We start from the raw sequence: 9,442 nt of genomic DNA, 5'->3' as shown, positions 1-9,442 counted from the left end.
TTGTGTATGGTGTTAGGGAGTGTTCTAATCTCATACTTTTACATGTACCTGTCCAGTTTTCCCAGCACCACTTATTGAAGAGGCTGTCTTTTCTCCACTGTTTATTCTTGCCTCCTTTATCAAAGATAAGGTGACTATATGTGCTTGGGTTTATCTCTGGGCTTTCTATCCCGTTCCATTGATCTCTATTTCTGTTTTTGTGCCAGTACCATACTGTCTTGATTACTGTAGCTTTGTAGTATAGTCTGAAGTCAGGGAACCTGATTCCTCCAGATCCATTTTTCGTTCTCAAGATTGCTTTGGCTATTCGGGGTCTTTTGTGTTTCCATACAAATTGTGAAATTTTTTGTTCTAGTTCTGTGACAAATGCCAGTGGTAGTTTGATAGGGATTGCATTGAATCTGTAGATTGTTTTGGGTAGTAGAGTCATTTTCACAATGTTGATTCTTCCAATCCAAGAACATGGTATAACTCTCCATCTATTTGTATCATCTTTAATTTCTTTCATCTGTGTCTTATAATTTTCTGCATACAGGTCTTTTGTCTCCTTAGGTAGGTTTATTCCTAGATATTTTATTCTTTCTGTTGCAATGGTAAATGGGAGTGTTTTCTTAATTTCATTTTCAGATTTTTCATCATTAGTGTATAGGAATGCCAGAGATTTCTATGCATTAATTTTGTATCCTGCTACTTTACCAAATTCATTGAATAGCTCTAGTAGCTTTCTGGTAGCATCTTTGGGATTCTCTACGTATAGTATCATGTCATCTCCAAACAGTGACAGCTTACTTCTTCTTTTCTGATTTGGATTCCTTATACTTCTTTTTCTATTCTGATTGCTGTGGCTAAAACTTCCAAAACTATGTTGAATAAGAGTGGTGAGAGTGGGCAATCTTGTCTTGCTCCTCATCTTAGTGGAAATGCTTTAAGTTTTTCACAATTGAGGATGATGTTGAATGTGGGTTTGTCATATATGGGCTTTATTATGTTGAGGAAAGTTCCCTCAATGCCTAGTTTCTGCAGGGTTTTTATCATAAATGGGTGTTGACTTTTGTCGAAAGCTTTCTGTGCATCCATTGAGATGATCATATGGTTTTTCTCCTTCAATTTGTTAATATGGTTTATCACATTGATTGATTTGCATATATTGAAGAATCCTTGCATTCCTGGAATAAACCGCACTTGATCATGGTGTATGATCCTTTTAATGTGCTGTTGGATTGTGTCTGCTAGTATTTTGTTGAGGATCTTTGCATCTGTGTTCATCAGTGATATTGGCCTGTAGTTTTCTCTCTGTGACATCTGTGTCTGGTTTTGGTATCAGGGTGATGGTGGCCTTGTAGAATGACTTTGAGAGTGTTGCTCCCTCTGCTATATTTTGGAAGCGTTTGAGAAGGATAGGTGTTAGCTCCTCTCTAAATGTTTGATAGAATTCGCCTGTGAAGCCATCTGGTCCTGGGCTTTTGTTTGTTGGAAGATTTTTAATCACAGTCTCAATTTCAGTGCTTGTGATTGGTCTGTTCATATTTTCTATTTCTTCCTGATTCAGTCTTGGCAGGTTGTGCATTTCTAAGAATTTGTCCATTTCTTCCAGGTTGTCTATTTTATTGGCATAGAGTTCCTTGTAGTAATCTCTCATTATCTTTTGTATTTCTGCAGTGTCAGTTGTTAATTCTCCTTTTTCATTTCTAGTTCTATTGATTTGTGTCTTCTCCCTTCTTTCTTGATGAGTCTGGCTAATGTTTTATCAATGTTGTTTATCTTCTCAAAGAACCAGCTTTTAGTTTTTATTGATCTTTGCTATCGTTTCCTTCACTACTTTTTCATTTATTTCTGATCTGATCTTTAGGATTTCTTTCCTTCTGCTAACTTTGGGGTTTTTTGTTCTTCTTTCTCTAATTGCTTTAGGTGCAAGGTTAGGTTGTTTATTCGAGATGTTTCCTGTTTCTTAAGGTAGGATTGCATTGCTATAAACTTCCCTCTTAGAACTGCTTTTGCTGCATCCCATAGGTTTTGGGTTGTCGTGTCTCCATTGTCATTTGTTTCTAGGTATTTTTTGATTTCCACTTTGATTTCTTCAGTGATCACTTCGTTATTAAGAAGTGTATAGTTTAGCCTCCATGTGTTTGTATTTTTTACAGATCTTTTCCTGTAATTGATATCCAGTCTCATAACGTTGTGGTTGGAATAGATACTTGATACAATTTCAATTTTCTTAAATTTACCAAGGCTTGACTTGTGACCCAAGGTATGATCTATCCTGGAGAATGTTCCATGAGCACTTGAGAAAAATGTGTATTCTGTTGTTTTTGGATGGAATGTCCTATAAATATCAATTAAGTCCATCTTGTTTAACGTATCATTTAAAGCTTGCGTTTCCTTATTTATTTTCGTTTTGGATGATCTGTCCATTGGTGAAAGTGGGGTGTTAAAGTCCCCTACTATGAATGTGTTACTGTTGGTTTCCCCTTTTATGGCCTTATGGACTGAGGTGCTCCTATGTTGGGTGCATAAATATTTACAATTGTTATGTCTTCTTCTTGGATCAATCCCTTGATCATTATGTAGAGTCCTTCTTTGTCTCTTCTAATAGTCTTTATTTTAAAGTCTATTTTGTCTGATATGAGAATTGCTACTCCAGCTTTCTTTTGGTTTCCATTTGCATGAAATATCTTTTTCCATCCTCTCACTTTCAGTCTGTATGTGTCCCTAGGTCTGAAGTGGGTCTCTTGTAGACAGCATATATATGGGTCTTGTTTTTGTATCCATTCAGCCAATCTGTGTCTTTTGGTGGGAACATTTAGTCCATTTACATTTAACGTAATTAGCGATATGTGTGTTCCTATTCCCATTTTCTTAATTGTTTTGGGTTCGTTATTGTAGGTCTTTTCCTTCTCTTGTGTTTCTTGCCTAGAGAAGTTCCTTTAGCATTTGTTGTAAAGCTGGTTTGGTGGTAATGAACTCTCTCAGCTTTTGCTTGTCTGTAAAGGTTTTAATTTCTCCATCAAATCTAAATGAGATCCTTGCTGGGTAGAGTAATCTTGGTTGCAGGTTTTTCTCCTTCATCACTTTAAATATGTCCTGCCACTCCCTTCTGGCTTTCAGAGTTTCTGCTGAAAGATCAGTTGTTAACCTTATGGGGATTCCCTTGTGTGCTATTTGTTGTTTTTCCCTTGCTGCTTTTAATGTTTTCTTTGTATTTAATTTTTGACAGTTTGATTAATATGTTTCTTGGAGTGTTTCTCCTTGGATTTATCCTGTATGGGACTCTCTGTGGAAAGAGAGTCTTGGACTCTCTCTCAAATCCTGGACTTGATTAACTATTTCCTTTCCCATATTAGGGAAGTTTTCAACTATAATCTCTTCAAATATTTTCTCAGTCGAACCAGCAAGCTACAGTGATGGACACCCTATGCCAAACAACTAGCAAGACAGGAACACAACCCCACCCATTAGCAGAGGGGCTCCATAAAATCATAATAAGTCCACAGACACCCCAAAACACACCATCACACGTGGATCTGCCCACCAGAAAGACAAGATCCAGCCTCATCCACCAGAACACAGGCACTAGTCCCCTCCATCAGGAAGCCTACACAACCCACTGAACCAACTTTAGCCACTGAGGACAGACACTAAAAACAACAGGAACTATGAACCTGCAGCCTGCAAAAAGGAGACCTCAAACACAGTAAGATAAGCAAAATGAGAAGACAGAAAAACACACAGCAGATGAAGGAGCAAGATAAAACCCCACCAGCCCTAACAAATGAAGAGGAAATAGGCAGTCTACCTGAAAAGAATTCAGAATAATGATAGTAAAGATGATCCAAAATCTTGGAAATAGAATAGACAAAATCCAAGAAACATTTAACAAGGACCCAGAAGAACTAAAGAGGAAATGAGCAACGATGAACAACAAAATAAATGAAATTAAAAGTCCTCTAGAAGGGATCAATAGGAGAATAACTGAGGCAGAAGAACGGATAAGTGACCTGGAAGATAAAATAGTGGAAATAACTACCTCAGAGCAGAATAAAGAAAAAAGAATGAAAAGAACTGAGAACAGTCTCAGAGACCTCTGGGGCAACATTAAATGCACCAACATTCAAATTATAGGGGTCCCAGAAGAAGAAGAGAAAAAGAAAGGGACTGAGAAATTATTTGACACATTTTAAATGATATCTGATTTTCATTACATTTCATTTTTTAACTGTTACAATACAATTGATTTTTGAATACTGATTTTATATACAGAAAACTCAGTGGATCACCTGATTCATACTGATAATTCATGCTTATCTTCTTTTGCATTTGTAAGTAGATAGCAATTGCATTGCTTTGTATGTAGTCTTTTTTAAAAATTCATAAAAATGGCATTTGACTGCAGTTATGAGATCATCTCCCCTGGATAATTATTAAATCTATGTTAAATTTCTTCACTGCCTTTTTAAAACCATTTTTCTTTTCTTTTTTTTTAAATATGAAACACTTCATGAATTTGCATGTCATCCTTGGGCAGGGGCCATGCTAATCTTCTCTTTATCATTCCAATTTTAGTATATATGCTGCAGAAGTGAACACATAAAACCATTTTTCTTATATTGATTTAAATCTAGCACTTATTAAGGTCATTTCAGATATATATTGTTCCCAAATTCACAAGGGCTGTAAATAAAGCCACTTCCGCTCTCTAAAGAATAAGATGGGGAAATCCAAAAATGAGTTCAACACCTGAGCCATTTCAAAAGCAGGTTGACATCTTGGCCTTGGGAATAAATGGTATCAGGGAGCACAGTCCTGTAAAGTTTCTATCTCTGTCTCCTCTGATCCCTTCTTCATGTGTGTCTCACACTGTTCACTTTCTCATGAGGATTCCTCTCCACTGTCCTCAAAGTAGAAAACAAAGCCACAACAGCTCAAAGGTGTTTTTTTCATCGGCCACACATTAAGACATCTTACACTACAAATCCCAAGTGTAAATATTTTTCAGAAAAGTCACAGTAACCAAATTTGGACTGGAGGCTTAACCATGGACCAATCAAATGTGGCTAAAAGACAGGTTACTGTGTTTGACTTAGTTTAAGATAAGTGTTTAACTTAGACCAATCAACTGTGGCTGGGCATCACACTGCAAAGTAAGAGTTTTCTCTGCACTTTTCTAAATGCACAGATATTCCATAGGCCTGAACTACCACAATGAGCCTGAATAAGTTGCATACACATTTTTTTTAAGTTTATGCCTTGATTAAGGCACATCTCTTCCTCAGTATTAATCTATTATTTTCTATTATTCAAGATTTATAGGCAATATTTAGATATAGTTCAACATTGTTGTGTTAATATGTATCTGTGCACAAAAGATTTATTTTTCCAGTGTCTCTTTTTTGTGGCATATTTTTTTCAGCTTCTGCTGATTGGGAAAAAAATATTTATTTGAAACTCGCTTCTGTTTATCAGTCCCAATACATACAAAGAGAGGATCTTTTATTAAACCACAGAAAGCTAGATTACACAGTGGTTCCTTTCATTATAATACTGCACACTCAAAAGAAATATCAGTTCAGGAAAAGCAAAAGCAACACGGTGTATCTCCCAAGAGCATTCCCCAGTAACTACATGCAATAGTCTGTCTCAAAGTCTACTTCCAGGAAACTCAACCTAACACAGCAGATTCCATTCATAAACTACAAAAAAAAGTCCTCGAATTTTTCCCTCTACAAATGGAGATCTTTCACTCCCAGAACCACCTTCACCTTCTCTAGTCTCTCTTCCCTCATTCCAAACTCCTCCATTCCCTAGTCCCAGCCACCGTGAAATTTGTCTCTGTGATTTCTCCTTCCTCACTAGGTCAGATTCCTCAGAAAGAGACTGTGAGGTAAAGATTCACATGAAAGTGATTTTTTAGAAAAGATCCTCAACATGGGAGTGTGGAAAACATTCTGGGAAGGGAAGGAGTCCAAGGAAGGGAGAAATCTCAGTAAAAGTTTCAGGGAGAGTCACTTTGGCTCAGTCCCACAGACAACTCTGCAGGCAGTGTCAGTCTAGGGCAAGAAGGCTGGAGTATTTACAGGCTGCACCATCACTGCTTAAGGGTTAAGTGGAGAGGATGTCACTTCCCAGGCACTTCTGTCCTCCAGGTGCACAAGTAAAATAGTTTCCTTCAGCCTGAGGTCAACCCCCCACAGAGCCCTAGGGGCTGGCCTGAAAGCACATTGGAAGTCCAGGAGCACAAAAATGATAAAAGGATCCAAGAGGATATAAGAGGAATGCAATTGGGCTACAAATCTAGCCTCTTCTCTTCCACCTGCAGATCAATGTCCTTTCCAAAGCAAGTAAATTCAGCTCTCTAGGTGCTTCTCTATTCACCTCTCATCTATAATGCTACTTCTGCCCCAGAATAGCATAGAAATTGAACAGATTCAGAGCTCTCCTTAGTAAGAGAGATTTCTCCTTTCCTTAGTGTTAGGAAAGGGATAAGACTTTTAAAATCACATTTACATAAACTTCAGTCTGTTCCATAAAGTTTCTGATTAATTGGAAATTCAATAGATGTCTAAGTGAAATGGAAGAGGTGTTGTTTTCTGGTCAATTCAGGGTAGAACCAAATAGAAATGTATGTTGGCCTTGATTAGCTGATTGTAATAGCATAGCACGTTTTGATGGGGATTACCCAAATAATTATCTAGAATTTCTATTTAAATTTCTTTCTACAATTTAACCTTAGTGTATGAACTTATCTACCCCAACCCTAAAAAATAATAATAAATAAAGAGTAGTAATGAAAAGTAAAGATTAGCAATGACAACTTACAGAAAAATACTAATTACTTCAATTTGAAGTAAAAGTCCACTTCCACAATACTAGAGGATATCATTCAATTTTGTCTTCTAGCTTTTCTTTGGAAAAGAGGAGAAATGTAATAAAAGAATACCTAATTTTAAAATCCTGAAGTGAAAGGAGCTAAGATAAAAATTGTTTTCCTTTAATGAGAACAGCATGGTTAAAAACAGCGCTTTTCTATTCACTTCTCTAAAACATTTTACTACATAAAACCTGGAATCTTACTTTTATTTAAAAGATAAAGTGAAAACATTTTTTAAGAGTACCCAGAAAAAGAAAGTGAGAGTGTAATTCTTTTTTTTTTTTTTTGGTACGTGGCCCTCTCACTGTTGTGGCCTCTCCCATTGTGGAGCACAGACTCTGGACATGCAGGCTCAGCAGCCATGGCTTACGGGCCCAGCTGCTCCGCGGCATGTGGGATCTTCCCGGACCAGGGTACGAACCCGTGTCCCCTGCATCGGCAGGCGGATTCTCAGTCACTGCGCCACCAGGGAAGTCCGAGAGTGTAATTCTTAATGTGATATTTCCCAGTTTATTACTGAAAAAGTTTCTAGCCACCTGGATTCTAGTCTTGCTTCTGCCACTAAATAGCTACATGAGCTTAGACAAGTCACTTAAACTTCTCTAAGCCTCAGTGTTCTCAATAATATGATGAGTTGGACTAAACAGCATTGAAGACCATTTTCAAGACTTTAAAGAGTATGAAATATAATATATGGCTGTAACATAATGAGTCTCATTTTTAACAATTACCTAGGAATTTTAAAAACTCAAAAGTTCCTGTTTTTTAATATTGGTATGTGGAAAAACATATATTCATTCTGTTGATTTTGTTATTATACAAAATATTCTTTAATGGGGTGGGTCTTGTTTTATGAGAATTTTATTTACTATACAAAGAAACAAGTTTGACTAATTTAAATATATATTTTTCTTTTAGAACAAATGATGTGATGTAGCTTACTAAATTACTGTATTCACCAAAATTAACCTGGAATGAATTTTACTTATTTCAAAAAGTTACATCCATCCTCAGTGAATTAAGCTCTGCTACACTCAAAATAGCCCAAAATACTTACTACCAGTGAATGATAATTCCAAAAGCAGAATTAAAAAAAATTATTGGCACTATCCTTGGCCTAAATTATTATATCAAAAGGAGAGGGGCATCCTTCGGGACATCCCCTCCCAGGAAGGAAAGTTCCTCCTTGAATGGGGGTTGAGTCTCCCACTTCCTCTCAGCAGGGCTGGCCCAGAGGTATTATGAAATGAATGAATCCTAGATGCCTCTGCCCTACACTCCAGCCCAAAGACCCAGAGGCCACACACCCAGTCTCCTGTTAAACCCCAAGGGCAGCCAATGAGGGCAGGTCCTTCTATATGCCAACCATTTAGTTACCCAGAAAGCAGAAAAACTCACTCTATCCACACACTGAACGCAAAGGTTAAAAAGCCTGAACTCAAGTGTTTGGAAACCCTGAAAAATAATGACTATGAGGGCTGGAGATACCTGGATAGCTAGAATAGCTGTACCCTAGAACCAAACCCCACTAGGCTTGCCTTACCTACATCTGACCTACACTACTACTTCTTAATATGCTTCTTTTGGTTAATTTATTTTTTTAATTTATAGTTTTACTTATACTACGATAAAAGGGTTTGACATGCTACTTATATTTCCTAACCTACATTAAGATAAATAGATATTATAATAAAAAACATTCATCCTTGAGGTCATCTGAAGGATCCCCATCCCATCTGGGAGAGTGGGAAGGAGGCTCAAGCAGGAGGGGATATGGGGATATATGTATACATATAGCTGATTCACTTTGTTATACAGCAGAAGCTAACATAACATGTAAAGCAATTATACTCCAACAAAGATGTTAAAAAAAAAAAAGGAGATGGAGCTAAATTGGGGATTAAATCAAATGCATTACTTTATGCTTACAACTTATTCTTTTTATTTCTCAATATTTCGCTAGGTTGCTGTGAAGGTTAATTTGATGTGTCAACTGGACTGGGCCATAAAGTGCCCAGATATTTGACAAACACTATACTGGGTATTTCTGTAAAGCTGTGTTTGGATGAGATTAACATTTCAAGCAGTAGACTGCAGAATGCCACAGATTGCTCTCCAGAATATGGGTGGGCCTCATCCAATCAGCTAAAAGCCTGAATAGAACAATAGACTGATCCTCCCCTGAGTAAGATTTTTTTCCTCACTGATGGCCTTTGAACTGGCACATCACTTCTTCCTGCTTTCTACAGTAGCTTCCCGCCTTCAGACTGGAACTGGGAAAGCAGCTCTGCAAATTCTGAACTCAGCTGCTCTCATTATTGCATAAGCCAATTTCTTATTTTAAATCTCTCCATATGGAGGCATATAAATATAGATGATTATATATGGATATAAATTTAGATATTGATATCCTATTGGTTTTATTTCTCTGGAGAACCCTAGCTAATACAGTTACTACTGTAAGTGGGATAGTGAATACATTATATATTTGAAACTTTTTATTTTGAAAAATATCATGGGAAGTTAAAAGGTAGTACAGAGAATGCCTTTGTATGATACTTTTCACCCAGTTTTCCC

General features: G+C 37.0%; 1 non-coding gene across 1 annotated transcript; it reads right to left on the bottom strand.

Moving 5' to 3' along the window:
* Positions 1-4,477: 4,477 nt before the first annotated feature.
* On the bottom strand, positions 4,478-4,584 carry LOC116752477. The gene has a single exon (XR_004349542.1). It is a non-coding gene; the product is annotated as a U6 spliceosomal RNA (small nuclear RNA).
* Positions 4,585-9,442: the final 4,858 nt, after the last annotated feature.

Source organism: Phocoena sinus, chromosome 3 (genome assembly GCF_008692025.1).
Source record: "Phocoena sinus isolate mPhoSin1 chromosome 3, mPhoSin1.pri, whole genome shotgun sequence".
NCBI lineage: Eukaryota > Metazoa > Chordata > Mammalia > Artiodactyla > Phocoenidae > Phocoena > Phocoena sinus.
This window is presented reverse-complemented; position numbering and strand designations above follow the sequence as displayed.